Here is a 15,829-nt window from a genome sequence, read left to right on the forward strand (position 1 = left end):
AATAGGACAATTCCTTCTTTCTGGTCACTATCTTTTTCCTCTTCTGACTCTTCCGTGTCATGTGTCGCTTCAAACACTATCATAACGTGTTGGGCAGTTGAAAACATAATGGTATTGAGAGTCACATCGAAAACATCGATTTATCATGCCCCGTGCATTTCTGGGGTTCATCTTCCTATTGTAGGTTCTAACTGGGTTTCTGTCTTCATAATTTCCTTGTCTCGGTCTCCGTCTAGAGTCTTCTTTTTTTTAAATAAATATTTTTTTTATTCTACATTTTCATATTTTCCTTCAAATTTTACACCCCACCCACAAACAGTAAATGGTAACAAATACAAAATTAATCCCCTTAACAATACCAATGATCCCATCCTCCCACCACCCCAAACAACGGCCCACCTGTCAATATATGCATCCAATAAACCAAACCCTCCCACGGTGGAAACAAAAAAAGGAGAAAAAGAAAAAGGAGATCCGGGACCGCCCATGGTCACCATTGACCTATCGAGTCCACTCCCCCTGCCCCCGCTACACTCAACGCCATCCAGCCTCTGAAAGAGTACCGTACATGATACCCAAGAGTTGCACCCCCCCCCCCCCCCCCGAGTCTCCAGCACCTCCCATCCACTGCCTCTTGTAAATCTCCTCCTCCCAACCTCAGTTCCTTCCCCCCAACTTTCCACCCTGGCTAGACCACTCGGACCCTGTTCTGCCAGGCTCCGATGGCCGCAGCCCCTCCCCCCACCTCACTCCCATTCACTGGCCGGCTTAAACCGGCCAGCGTGCAGGCCCCCACCGGGTCCCTTTCCCCCTTGCCCGGCCCTAGGAAATCCCAGAGATCCCCTTTTAGCACACACACCCCGCATATCCACCTACACCCCAAAGAGCCCTCATTTCGAGTGAAAGTCCCATCACTTCTCTTTTCCAAATATATACCACATTGGCTCCTTTAGCCCATACACCCGCACGCAGTGAAACAAAAAAGAAGAAAATACAGTCCTGAGGCTACATCGGCACATGGCCATTTCTCAATTTGTCAGTTCTGCCACAGTCCTTCTGCCTTCGCAAACTCCTCTGCTGCTTCCGCCGTTCCAAAATAAAACTCCCTGAGCTTATAAGTCACCCTCAGCTTTGCTGGATATACAATTCCACACCGCACCTTGCTAATGTACAGTGCCCTTTTCACCTGGTGCGAAGGCAGCCCGCCTCCTCGCCAGCTCCACCGTAAAGTCCTGGTATACACGTATACCAGCTCCAGCCCACTGCACCACCTGCTTCTGCTTGGCCCAGCTCAGGACCTTCTCCTTCACACTGAACCTACGGAAGCACAGAGTCACTGCCTTTGGCGGCTCACTCGCCTTTGGTACAGGCCTCCACAACCAATGAGCCCGATCCAGTTCATATCGGGAGGGATCCTCCCCCTCCCCCAATAGTTTTGCCAGCATCGCGGCAAAATACTCAGTCGGCTTCGGTCCTTCAACTCCTTCGGGCAGCCCCACAATCCTCAAATTCTGTCGCCTGGATCTGTTTTCCAGGTCTTCCATTTTTCCTCACAGATCCTTGTTAATCTCCATCACCTTCCGCATCTCCTTCCCCATCGAGGCAAGTTGATCACCGTGCTGCAATAACGTCTCCTCCACTTCCTTCAGCTCCTCCCCTTGCTCTCGCACCTCCGCCACTGCGCTCGCCTCCGCCGTCATCACCGGGGAAATCGCCTCCTCCACCAGCGCACATAAAACCTCCCTCATCTCCTTCCTCACCGTCTCCATGTATTTTGTAAACTGCCTTTCGAATTCCGCAGCCATCACCTTAGTTATTTCTTCAGCCGTAAGCAATGCGGCCTTCCCTGGTGCTCCAGCCTCCATTTTCTTTACTGACCCCGCGGTGACCTTTCCACTCCCCGACGGACTTTCAGCTGCTTTTTTCACGGCCGTTGTTTTGCTGGTCTTCGACATTCCCCTCCTCCGTGCTGTCTCCCGACTTTTACTGCCTTCGCTGACCCTAGGACCGGGCGTTAACCCCCGACAATGCCGTTCCCGAACGGGAGCCCTCCAACGCGCGGCTGCCTCCCGCCCGCCGTCACCGGAAGTCCTCCGTCTATAGTCTTGAGCCCTGTTCGTAGCCATATGATTTGACCATCCTGTTACTAGTGTATCTTCCATATTCTGCCTTATTGCTGGCTGACCTATTTGGGTCATCAGAGCCATCGGAATCGAATGTTTCCCCAGAAACTTTTGTAAAGCTTTTGTCATCTGTTCGAATAAGGTATCCTTATCAGTAAACTGAACTCCTGTCAAAACCAGGAGCCTATCCATGTTGCTCACTCTAGCACAGTCAAGTAATTTAAAGGCCAACACAGACTGTGGAAATTCCAGATTGTGTTTCTGCAGCTTTTATATAGTCTGCCAAATTCCATTATATAGTCTTCCATGGAGATATCCTCCATTTTCCGGAACTTATCAAAATCCGACCATGCCGTTCCCATCGTGATCACTAAGGCCTTTTTTAAGAGAGTAGGTAGGAGTATTATGGGGTTTGTGTGGGCGAATAAGACCCCGAGGGTAAGGAGAGGGTTCCTGGAACGCAGTAGGGACCGAGGAGGGTTGGCGCTGCCAAACCTGGGGAGCTACTACTGGGCAGCAAATGTGTCGATGATCCGCAAGTGGGTTATGGAAGGAGAGGGGGCAGCATTGAAGAGGATGGAGATGGCGTCCTGTAAAGGAATGAGCCTGGGGGCGTTGGTGACGGCACCGCTGCCGCTCTCGCCGACAAAGTATACCACGAGCCCGGTGGTGGCGGCAACGCTAAGGATCTGGGGCCAGTGGAGACGGCACAGGGGTGCAATGGGAGCATCGGTGTGGTCCCCGATCAGGGGTAACCACCGGTTTGTCCCGGGGAAGATGGACGGGGGGTTCCAGAGCTGGCAGCGGGCGGGGATCATAAGAATGGGGGACCTGTTCATTGATGGAACGTTTGCGAGCCTAGGGGCACTGGAGGAGAAGTTTGAATTACCCCCGGGAAATGCCTTTAGATATATGCAGGTGAGGGCTTTTGTGAGGCGACAGGTGAGGGAATTCCCGTTGCTCGCGGCACAAGAAATTCAAGACAGAGTGATCTCGGGTGTATGGGTCGGGGAAGGCAAGGTGTCGGAAATACACGAGGAGATGAAAGAAGGGGAAGCGCTGGTACTAGAGTTGAAGGGTTAATGGGAGGAGGAGATCGAGGAAGGTCTGTGGGTGGATGCCCTAGGTAGGGTTAATTCCTCCTCCTCGTGTGCCAGGCTCAGCCTGATACAATTTAAGGTGGTTCACAGAGCTCACCTGACGGGGGCGAGGTTGAGCAGGTTCTTTGGGGTAGAGGACAGATGTGGAAGGTGCTCAGGGAGCCCAGCGAACCATGTCCATATGTTTTGGTCATGCCCGGCACTGGAGGGGTTCTGGAGAGGAGGGGTGGGAGCAACATCTCAAGTGGTGAAAGTCCGGGTCAAGCCAAGCTGGGGGCTAGCAATATTTGGAGTAGTGGACGAGGCGGGAGTGCAGGAGATGAAAGAGGCCGGCATTCTGGCCTTTGCGTCCCTAGTAGCCCGGCGAAGGATCTTGCTAATGTGGAAGGAGGCGAAGCCCCCCAGCGTGGAGGCCTGGATAAACGATATGGCTGGGTTTATAAAGTTGGAGAGGATTAAGTTCGCCTTGAGAGGGTCTGCGCAGGGGTTCTACAGGCGGTGGCAACCGTTCCTAGACTATCTCGCAGAGCGTTAGAGGAAGATCGGTCAGCAGAAGCAGCAACCTGGGGGGGGGGGGGGGGGGGGGGGGGGGTGTGTGGGGGGGGGGGGGGGGGGGGGGGGGACTGTCTGGGAGGGTGGATGAGCAAGTGATAACATGAAGGGTTGGGGAAACTGGCACGTATGGGAGAGAGCCAGTGTACAAAGACATGTAAATATATCATTTTGCCATGTATATATCTTGCTCTGCGCAATTTCTCGTTATTTTATGGGGAGGGGGGGGGGGGTTATTGTTTGTAAGGGAGAAAAATGGTGTTAAAAAACTTTAATAAATATATATTTTTTTAAATAAAAAAAATCCAACCATGCTTCATACGCACTTAACAAGTCATCTTTCTTATAAATCTTATCCATATAATGTAATAAAGTCTCCAGACCTGCTTCTGAGTCTAACTCTTCCAATTCCAGCTCAGAAAGCACTTTGTTCGGATTTTACTGCCATATGGTAGAGAAAGAGCCAATACCATACCTTTTCTCTTTCCCGAAGCAGTTACCTTAGTCCACATAACTACTGCACTTCTCCATTGGTACGATTCCCTTTCAGAAAATAATGGAGGATAGTCATATCCAGCCATCTTTATCCTCGGTTCAGCCATGCATCTTTTTTTTTTCTTTTCTCACTCACTCCTTGGTTTGATCAGGAAATGTTGTACCTTTCAAACCTTTCACATTTGCACAGCAACCATCCTCTGCTACCATTGTTAGATGTTTTAGTTGTTGTGAAATGAAGAGTCTAAAGTTCTTGTTCCTTTTCACCAAACACCATTTATTTCACTTCCACAGCCTCTGCACAAAACTCTTAACAACTCACCAGCTGACAGAGGCCACCTGAAGCCCCTTTACATATCAGTGTCAATTAATGGATACTTAACATAAAATGAGACAACTAATTGCAATGTCTCTTAACCCATTACTTAACACTACAAAATGTTCTTTCAACAGTTATTTATCTCCCCCATGGACTCTTTCCTAATGTATCAGGCTTAACATGAGGCTATCCCTCAGCATACACTGTTGTCATGTGATCTTCCATCACACTAGTGTAGACTGTCTACTTACATATTTAACATTAACCTTTTATACCAAATAGTCGTTTCATTTTTAGAGTTATCTCTTTCTGAGGAAAAATATGTTTCTCAGACTGACTTTTAAAGGCTTCTCCCCAAGGACTTTGTACATAAATCTGTACGTGGAGTGTAAACTGTATTAATAAGTGGCATTTGATCTGTGTGCGGATTTTGCTTGATTAAAATTTTAGAAGTAGGTGGGAAAATAATATCAAAGACCTTTTTCTCTCTTTTTCTTCAAATTCAAGCTGCCTCATTTGTAACTGAAGTTTAGCCAATTCCAATACGAGACTGTCTCTGGCAAATTTAAATACGGAGCTATTGCTGTAATTAGCGCTACCTTCTTCGCCTATCCAGGTAAAGTCAACTGCAACTTGTTCGCCAAATCCAAAAGCTTTGTTTTAACCACCCTGTGTAAGCCACTCCGAGTGACCTGTTCCACACCCAGGAAATTCTTAGCCACAGAAAGAGTCATTTTACCAGCCACCCTCGGATTAAACAGCCCAAATGCAACACCTGAAATAAAGCACCAGCTACTCACACTCACTGTCTTTAAATTCCACAATCCAAAGCCAATCTAAGAATTATACTTCTTAATGCGGGCAAGAGCTCCCAATTTCTGCTGCGCTACACAGACCAGATCCCAATTTATATTAGAAAACCGGACAAGACTGCACTGTAAATTCTATGATTCTATAAGACCCAAACAATTTTCAATTTGTAAACTGTGAGGAAGAATTCTGCGCTCCAGGAGTGATTCCACTGACAACTAAGGATCTTCTTTTTAATATAAATTTTGAGTACCCAATTCTTTGTTTTTCCCAATGAAGGGGCAATTTAGTGTGGCCAATCCACCTACCCTGCACATCTTTGGGTTGTAGGGATGAGGCCCACGCAGACACGGGGAAAACGTGCAAACTCCAGGGCCGGGATCGAACCTGGATCCTAAGTGCCATGAGACAGCAGTGCTAACCACTAAGCCACCGTGCCAATTAAGAATATTTTATATTAAAACAAACTTTATTATTAACACAGGATTAACCCCATTAAAATCCAATGGAACAAACAGCTTCATAATTAGCAATTAAACAGTTCTTACAAAAAGAAAAGGTCTTTGAACTCGGCAAAATCCACACGCATAGGTTAAATGCCACTTATAATAGTTAACCCTCAGTGGCGTACAAATTTATACACAAAGTCCTTGGGAGAGAAGTTTTCAAAAGTCAGTCTGAGAAACATCCTTTCCTCAGAAACAGATAACTCTAAAAATGAAACTACAAACAGACGTAGCCCCTCCCATGTGACATCACAGTCTGCCTAGCTGTTAACCCCATAATCACAACCTTGGCTGGCCTAGGGGCTTTTCACAGTAACTTCATTTGAAGCCTACTTGTGACAATAAGCAATTTTCATTTTCATTTAATTGGCAGATGTATAATCTGGATACCTTAACCAAATTACTGTAATATATATATGCAACAGACATAATACAAAAATATAACAGTTCCTACATTTATTTTTGTGATCATCCAGAAAGTTAATCCATTTCATTCATGGTCACCTTGTAGATAAAATTGCGCTTCAGTCTCTCTCTACAAGATCTAATTTTTTCCCCATTCTTGGCCTTTCTAACTCTGGCCACGAACCCAGGCCTGATTCACCTGGTTTGAGTTCTTTCCACGTTTTGGATTAGTTGCATTGCTACTTTGGTGTCCTACAAATTGTTCTCCACAAGATGTCCTTGTCGCTTCAAATACACGGTTTTGCTTTCTGCCCGTCTTGTTAACTGCACAACCTTTAATAGCATTAAATCTTCCCTCAAAAGTAGAAAATCTGCTAAAGTCTCCTCTAAGACTTGCACTCCTGAAATTATTCATCATTCAGAGCTCCATATTCCAAGCAAGTCGGTATAAATCGCTAATGAATGAATTGATGCTCTCTCGGTTTTTACGTTATGTCTATTGAACTTTGACTTTTGTATTTGGATTTGTTTATTGTCATGTGCACTAACGTACAGTGAAAAGTATTGTTCTGCGTACAGTCCAGGCAGATCATTCCGTACATGGAAGAAAAAACATAGGGCAAACGTAAATACACAATGTAAATACATAGACACAGGCATTGGATGAAGCTTACGGAGTGTAGTACTACTCAGTAGAGAGGATGTGTGAAGAGATCAGTTCAGTTCGGGTCATTCGGGAGTCTGGTAACAGCGGGGAAGAAGCTGTTTTTGAGTCTGTTCGTGCGTGTTCTCAGACATTTGTATCTCCTGCCCGATGGAAGAAGTTGGAAGAGTGAATAAGCCGGATGGGAGGGGGTCTTTGATTATGCTGCCCCCTTTCCCCAGGCAGCGGGAGATGTAGACAGAGTCGATGGGTGGGAGGCGTGTTCTCGTGATGGACTGGGCGGTGTTCACGACTCTCTGAAGTTTCTTACGGTCTTGGGCCAAGCAGTTGCCATACTAGGCTGTGATGCAGCCAGATAGGATGCTTTCTGCGGTGCATCTGTAAAAGTTGGAAGAGTCAATGTGGACATGCCGAATTTCCTTAGTTTCCTGAGGAAGTATAGGCACTGTTGTACCTGGATTTCCTGCATAGGTCAGGGTCGCCTGTCTTGAACGCCTCAGACCTGGCCTTCAGTAGGGAGTCAATCTCTCGATTCAGCCATGGTTTCAGGTTGGGGAACGTATGTACTACCTTCTTTGGCATGCAGTCTTCTACACACTTGCTCATAAAGTCTGTGACGGTGGTGGGATACTCATTTAGGTTAGTCGCTGAGTCAGTCACGTAGGAGCTGGCCAGGATTGTGTGGCACTTTGGTACATTTACTACCTGAGGATGGGGGTAATTGGGGGGTAATGGGGGGGTACATGCAGTCACGTAGGAGCTCTTCTGTTGCCTCGGACCAGTACTGCATGACCTTCTTAACCGGATTCTCCCGCTTAAGTTTCTGCTTGCATGCCGTGAGAAGGCGCACAGTCTTATGGTCTGAATTTATGAAGTACGATAGGGGAAAGGATCGGGAGGCGCCCTTGATTTTTGTGCAGCAGTGGTCGAGAGTGTTGCCGCCCTGGTGGGACAGGAGATGTGTTGGTGGAATTTTGGCAGTACGCTCTTGAGGTTGGCCTTGTTGAAGTCCCTGGCCACGATAAATAAGGCCTCCGGGTGTTCTGTTTCATTGTTAGTTATAGCGGTGTACAATTCGTCAATCACCTTCTTCACTTCCGCCTGGGGTGGGATGTAGACCGCTGTGATAATGGCCGAAGTGAACTCCCGTGGAAGGTAGTACGGGCGGCACTTCACAGTCCTCTCCCCCCCCCCAGCCCCCCTCCTCCCCCCCCCAGCCCCCCTCCTCTCCCCCCCCACCATCCGCCCTCCTCTCCCCCCCCAGCCCCCCTCCTCTCCCCCCCCCAGCCCCCCTCCTCTCCCCCCCCCAGCCCCCCTCCTCTCCCCCCCCCAGCCCCCCTCCTCTCCCCCCCCCAGCCCCCCTCCTCTCCCCCCCCCACCATCCGCCCTCCTCTCCCCCCCCCAGCCCCCCTCCTCTCCCCCCCCCAGCCCCCCTCCTCTCCCCCCCCAGCCCCCCTCCTCTCCCCCCCCACCAGCCCCCCTCCTCCCCCCCCAGCCCCCCTCCTCTCCCCCCCCCCCAGCCCCCCTCCTCTCCCCCCCAACCATCCGCCCTCCTCTCCCCCCCCCCCCCCCCCAGCCCCCCTCCTCTCTCCAGCCCCCCTCCTCCCCCGCCCCTCCCCCCCCCCCAGTTTACCTGTGTGGGGGGCAGTGGCTGGGGGTCTGCCTGCCTATCTGTCGGCCGTTAACGGTCAAAACCGCGCAGAGGCTTCAGGAGGGCGGGCCCACACTGACCCCGCCCACCGCGACCCCGCCCATGCAAACCCTGCCCACTCTAACCCCGCCCACTCAGACCGTGCCCAATCGTAACCGCGCCCCGCCTGAACACGCCCGCGGCCAGCCCCGCCCGGGCCCCGCCCCCAGCCTGGCCCCGCCTCTTGTCCCGCCCCGCCGCGCGCTGGCCGTTGCTGTTTGAATTGCCGCCTCCCGCGGGCCTCGGGCAGAGCGAGCCGGCGGCTCGGTGAGGCGGTTCAGCGGGAGGCCCAGTCCCGGTCTGCGGACCGGCGGAACTCCCCGGGGGCACAGGCAGGGAGGTCTGCCCTGAGGGAGGGGAGTTGGCCTCAGTGTGGATTGGGGAGCAGGAGAGGGGCACAACCTCCAATACCCCCCCCCCCCCCCCCCGGGTACAGAAACCAGACCCCCCCCCCCCCCCGGTACAGAAACCAGACCCCCCCCGGTACAGAAACCAGACCCCCCCCCCCCGGGTACAGAAACCAGACCCCCCCCCCCCCCCCGGGTACAGAAACCAGACCCCCCCCCCCCCCCGGGTACAGAAACCAGACCCCCCCCCCCCCCCGGTACAGAAACCAGACCCCCCCCGGTACAGAAACCAGACCCCCCCCCCCCCCCGGTACAGAAACCAGACCCCCCCGGTACAGAAACCAGACCCCCCCCCCCCCCCGGGTACAGAAACCAGACCCCCCCCGTACAGAAACCAGACCCCCCCCCCCCCCCGGGTACAGAAACCAGACCCCCCCCCGTACAGAAACCAGACCCCCCCCCCCCCCCCGGGTACAGAAACCAGACCCCCCCCGTACAGAAACCAGACCCCCCCCCCCCCCCGGTACAGAAACCAGACCCCCCCCCCCCCCGGTACAGAAACCAGACCCCCCCGGGTACAGAAACCAGACCCACCCCCCCCCCCCCCGGTACAGAAATCAGACCCCCCCCCCGGTACAGAAACCAGACCCCCCTCCCCCGGTACAGAAACCAGACCCCCCCCCCCCCCCGGTACAGAAACCAGACCCCCCCCCCCCGTACAGAAACCAGACCCCCCCCCCCCGGTACAGAAACCAGACCCCCCCCCCCCTGGTACAGAAACCAGACCCCCCCCCCCCCGGTACAGAAACCAGACCCCCCCCCGTACAGAAACCAGACACCCCCCCCCCCCCCCCCCCCGTACAGAAACCAGACCCCCCCCCCCCCGTACAGAAACCAGACCCCCCCCCCCCCGTACAGAAACCAGACCCCCCCCCCCGGTACAGAAACCAGACCCCCCCCCCGTACAGAAACCAGACCCCCCCCCCCCCCCCCCGTACAGAAACAGACCCCCCCCGGGTACAGAAACCAGACAGCCCCCCCCCCCGGTACAGAAACCAGACCGCCCCCCCCGGTACAGAAACCAGACCCCCCCCCCCCCGGTACAGAAACCAGACCCCCCCCCCCCCCCCGGTACAGAAACCAGACAGCCCCCCCCCCCCCCCCCCGTACAGAAACCAGACAGCCCCTCAAACTGCAGCAAACACTGACCCAGTGCAAATGGAACTGCCTCTGTGACCCTGAAAACACAGAGAGAACTCCCTGGGGGGGCCGGTCTGGGGGTAATGGGGGGGCCGGTCTGGGGGTAATGGGGGGGCCGGTCTGGGGGTAATGGGGGGGCCGGTCTGGGGGTAATGGGGGGGCCGGTCTGGGGGTAATGGGGGGGCCGGCCTGGGGGTAATGGGGGGGCCGGCCTGGGGGTAATGGGGGGGCCGGTCTGGGGGTAATGGGGGGGCCGGTCTGGGGGTAATGGGGGGGCCGGTCTGGGGGTAACGGGGGGGCTGGTTGGTGTAATGGGGGGGCTGGTCTGGGGTAATGGGGGGGGGGGGCTAGTCTGGGGATAATGGGTGGCCGGTCTGGTGGTAATGGGGGGGTACAGGCGGTCTGGGGGTAATGGGGCTAGTCTGGGGGTAATGGGAGGGCTGATCTGTGGGTAATGGGGAGGGTGCAGGCTGGTCTGGGGGTGACAGGCTGGGGGTAATGGGGGGACAGGGTAGGGGTAATGGGGAGGGTACAGGCTGTCTGGGGGGACAGGCTGGTCTGTGGGTAATGGGGAGGGTACAGGCTGGTCTGGGGGGGACAGGCTGCAGGCTGGGGGTAATTGGGGGGGGCTGGTCTGGGGGCAATGGGAGGGTACAGGCTGTCTGGGGGTAATGGGGGAAAGGCTGGTCTGTGGGTAATGGGGAGGGTACAGGCTGGTCTGTGGGGGACAGGGTAGGGGTAATGGGGCTGGTCTGGCGGTAATGGGGGTACAGGCTGTCTGGGGGTAATAGGGGGGACAGGCTGGTCTGTGGGTAATGGGGAGGGTACAGGCTGGTCTGTGGGTAATGGGGAGGGTACAGGCTGGTCTGGGGGGGACAGGGTAGGGGTAATGGGGGGGACAGGATGGGGTAATGGGGGTGTTGGTCTAGGGTTAAAGGGGGGGGCTGCTCTGTGTGCTGCTGCCAACACTATTGATGGGACCTCATTCCCACTCAGCCCCCCTGGCAATCAGTAGCTGACTGTATATAATAGCTGACTATAAAGATTATTACTGTAACATCCTCAGGTAGTAAATGTACCAAAGTGCCACACAATCCTGGCCAGCACACGGCGGGAAAGCTGTAAACTTACACAGGATTTCAGCTCCACTCCTTGCTGCTGCGCCCAAAGCTTTAAAGTGTTGTCTGGACGCAGCTCGGAACCGAAGATTAGTTCAGAATGAACCTCCTGTTACATCACAAAGTGCCATCTCTCTTCACCTTACCCTGCTGGGCCAACACTTAGCCGACAAAGTCAGTGCCAAAGTTGTCAGCTAAAGGGAGGGGATTATCTTTGGGGTCCGTGACTTTACCTGCAGCTCGCAATGTGGAAACCAGGAACTCCAGGATTTTAATCCGAGTTTCACTCATTTTCACTTGCTTTTTTGGTTCTGACAAAGGGTTCTCAGATTGTTAACCTGCCCGCTATCCATGGATGTTGATTGCTACATCTGCGTGGGCCATTGGGCTATGCGTAGGGATGTTGGATAGGTTTTGTCATTCTGCTTATACAATGCACACACCAAGTTGTGATGCCAACTGCCTCGCTGAATGCTTCATGACTGCTGGGTGTGAAATGAAATTCTTGCTGATTCCCTCCATTTATTATTATGTTGTTAATTTTGCTGACCTAGATTTTGAATTGATTTGATTTATTGTCACATGTACCAAATGTTGCCAACTTTTGGTTGGCTCTTAATTTGGTTCTGTTTAATCACGTTTGCTCAAGAGTCGCCAGGTATCCTTCGACACCGCCACAAGGTTCAGAACCGAATACTGATCAATGACCCGATACACCAGTTAGTAAGTTCAAAAGCAATGCTCATTTATTTACACACAGTCAAATCTACTCATGCATAAACTACAAACTAAACTACCACTATTACTAAGGCCTACACTTAGCTTTGGGCACCCACTCAGTCAGAGGAACAATGGCCGTTGCTCGGTTCTGAGGCTGCTGGGTTGAGCTGTTTATAGGGTAGCAACTAGGAGCGTCTATCTCGTAGCGTGCGTTGACTTGGAACTTACTTGGTCTGGTGCAGCTGCTAGGCTGGTCTCGCTCTTCGCTGAGAGCCAAAGCAAAAGGAGAAAGATTCTTATACTGTAAAGGGCTTCGCGCTCTTTTGCGTGGGCCTTGAACTTGGCCTCAACTAATTGGGTCTTTCCCAATCATCTGAATCGATTTTCCTCCAATAGAGGGGTGGTTCCCTGATCGCTGGGCATGTCCTGGTGACTGTCAGTCAGCTTTGTCTTAGCTTCTTCTGTCCTAACATTGTGTATCTAAATGTTTCCCTGTTGTCCCCGGAGATGGCTCATTAGTATGTAAATCATTTGGTAGTTTCTGCCCTGTTTGAGCGTTTAAGGTTCTAATCAACAGACAGAGCTTGCACCTGCTTGTTTCTTAGCATTGTCCAATTTTCCCTGCAATCATTGCAAGTGTCCATTTTGTAATCGGGACGTAGCCATCCCAGATGGCTACACAAAGTACAGTGAAAAGTATTTTTCTGCAGCCAAGGGAACATACACAGTACGTACATAGTAGACAAAAGAATAATCAACAGAGAACATTGACAAATGGTACATCGACAAACAATGATTGGTTACAGTGCGGGTCAAGGGGCCAAACAAAGCATATACATGAGCAAGAGCAGCATAGGGCGTCGTGAATAGTGTTCTTACAGGGAACAGATCAGCCCGAGGGGGAGTCGTTGAGGAGTCTTGAAGCTGTGGGGAAGAAGTTGTTCTTATGCCTGGATGTGCGGGTCTTCAGACTTCTGTACCTTCCACCTGATGGAAGGGTCTGGAAGAAGGCAATGCCTGGGTGGGAGGTGTCTCTGATAATGCTGTCTGCCTTTCTGAGGCAGCGGGAGGTGTAGACAGAATCAATGTGGGGGTGGCAAGCTTGTGTGATGCGCTGGGCTGAGTTCACCACTCTGCAGTTTCTTGCGATCTTGGATCGAGCAGTTGCCATACCAGGCTGTGATGCAACCAGATAGGATGCTCTATCGCACATTTTTATTTTTATTAGAACTACCTTAGGTGGTAATTCTAATGAAAAGAAATTGGGAAATCTCTTTGTGTTATTCCTTGGGAGGTACCTGTTTAATTTCAGTGGGATTGATCAAGCTCAATCTTATAAATCGCCCAGCCTGTTTGAAATGAGACCCTTTCAAGTTATGTTGACATTTGTTGTTGTTTCTCCCAGTATATGTTACCCAACATTTATACCCACATTAAACTCCACATGACATAACTCAATCCATCCACAAGCTGGACCAAGTCTTTCTGAAGATAATGACCTCACTTCCCTCAGTCGATGTGCTCCTGTAAGTATTGTAACTACATCCTCAGTGTGCTGTCAAGCTGGTTTAGGGGAAAATGTATTTATTATTCACTAATGGGATGTGAGTTTCACTGCCTTTGTTTGATCATAATGCACTTGTCACGGAAAGACTTCCTTAATAATAGATTCCAGCACTTCCCCAATGACTGATGTCAGACCAACCTGCTTGCAGCTGGCTCCCTGTTTTTTCTCCTCCTCCTTGACGAGCACTGTTACGTTTTCTATCTTCTAGTCAACTGGGACTGTTCTAGAATTTGCAGGACTTTGGAAAATCATAACCAGTGCAGCCAGTATCTTTATTCAGACACTCAGATGAGGGATCAGATCCTGGGGTTTAATGGCTTTTGGTCCTTTAAGTCTTTCCTTACTGATATTAATTGCAGTAAACTCCTCACTCTAACTTGCCCTTGGTTACCCTCTGTTTCTGGTCTGAGTCTTTTTGTTACCCTCTATTCCTGGGATCACTGAATGGAGCATGCTGCTTCCACTCTTTAACATGACTGTACTCCTAAATTATAGTTTAATCGAATTACCATCTCACTTTTAACTTTGCCTGGTGCTGCTCTAGGCATACTCATTCTCGTACACCCACCATTGAAGCAGCATTGGTGTCCTGGCTTCATGGTAATGGTAGAGTTAGGGATATGCCAGGTCATGGGGATACAGATCGTGATTGAATCCAATTCTGCTGTTGTTTGTTGACAGCGTCCTATGGATGCCCAATTTCTGTACTGCTAGCTCTGTTCTGAATTTATCCAGTTTAGAACAGTGCTATTGCCATGCAGCAGCATGGAGAGCATCCTCAATGTGAAGATGGGACTTGGCCTTCACGAGGTCCATGCAATGGTCACTTTTACCAATATTGTCATGGACAGATGCACCTGCAACAGGTAGGTTGGTGAGAACGAGGTCAAGCAGATTTTCCCCTTTTGTTAGATCTTTCACCATCCAGTCTGGAAGGTATGTCGGGCAGCACTTGCCCACCTCGGTACCAGAAGTGCTGCTGACCCACTCTTGGTGATGAACATGTAGGCCAGACCAAGCCCCCCACCTAAAGTGCATTTTTTATACTTGCTACTCAGTGTTTCTTCCAAGTGTTGTTTGACATGGAAAATTCATGATTCATCAGTTGTAGGCGGTAATCAGCAGATTTTCTAGCCCATGTTTGTCCTGATGCAATGAGACTTTTTTTTATTCATTCACAGGATGAGGGTGTTGCTGGTTGTGCCAGCATTTATTGCCCATCCCTAATTGGGTGGCTTGCTGGGCCATTTCAGAGTCAACTGCATCGACTGGAGTCACATGTAGGCCAGACCAGGTAAGGATGGCAGATTTCTTTCCCTAAAGGACATTAGAGACCCAGATGGGCTTTTACAACAATCGACAAGGGTTTCATGGTCATCATTATTCTGCCATGGTGCTAACCACTGTGCCACCATGCTGCCCCAATTCAACTGTGTTTAACGAGACGATTAATTTGAGGGAAGTTATGAAAACATTCTGATATCGTCAAAAAATGGCAGGAATCCTTGGCACGATGGGCTCATCTGATGAAGCCATACTCTGAAAGATTCCATTACTATATTCTAGCCAATAAGATTTCAGACCATATAAAGGTCTCTGCATTCCTAAGTATAATTGGAAGCAAAACTTTCAATTTATAAGAAGTTTGGCTCAGCCTGAAAAACCTGGGAATAAGACCTATCAAGAATTGGTTACAATATTAGAAGACTGAAGCCATTAATTATTATGGAAAGGTTTGAATTTCATCAAAGGAATTAGTTTGAAGGGGAAAATATTGCGTAGTTCGTCGCAACCCACAAGCGACTTGCAGAGTTTTGCAAATTTGGTATCTCATTTGACAACACAGTTAGAGATGGTTTGGTGTGTGGTTTGAAAAGATTATTAATAGAACAAAATTGAAGTCTGAAGACTGATTTAGATATTGCTGTGGCCACACAGCAGGAGCTTGCTGGAGTAAAATAACTTCTCCAGAGAAGAACGTTGAAAAGAAGACACAGACTGATTTAAAGGAAGAAACAAATAGGATTCAACGAAAAAAGTTCACAATGTGGAACTCTTATAACCCCCACGAGGACCATCGGGAACGAACCATTGATCTCTCCATGGAACACATGGAGTATGAGCTCCCCAGGTACGGGGCGGAGGCCAACTACCTGGAGCTCTTTAAGGCAGGGGATAAAAGCAGGCTCAATTCAGGGCCTGGTGAGATCTAT

At 50.8% G+C, this 15,829-nt stretch overlaps 1 protein-coding gene across 3 annotated transcripts in view; it reads right to left on the reverse strand.

Moving 5' to 3' along the window:
• The window catches only part of sacs2 (sacsin molecular chaperone 2), a 126,715-nt gene that overhangs the window by 82,404 nt on the left and 28,482 nt on the right, over nucleotides 1-15,829 (reverse strand). The window contains exon 1 of one of the 3 annotated variants that reach the window (XM_072492502.1): nucleotides 6,360-8,149. The exons of the other annotated variants lie outside the window; for them this stretch is intronic. The gene's annotated coding sequence lies outside the window, so the exon portion shown is untranslated. Of the gene's footprint in view, nucleotides 1-6,359; nucleotides 8,150-15,829 lie in introns of those variants that run through there. 3 annotated transcript variants of the gene reach the window in all.

The sequence above is a fragment of the Scyliorhinus torazame genome, chromosome 29 (genome assembly GCF_047496885.1).
Source record: "Scyliorhinus torazame isolate Kashiwa2021f chromosome 29, sScyTor2.1, whole genome shotgun sequence".
NCBI classification, from domain to species: domain Eukaryota; kingdom Metazoa; phylum Chordata; class Chondrichthyes; order Carcharhiniformes; family Scyliorhinidae; genus Scyliorhinus; species Scyliorhinus torazame.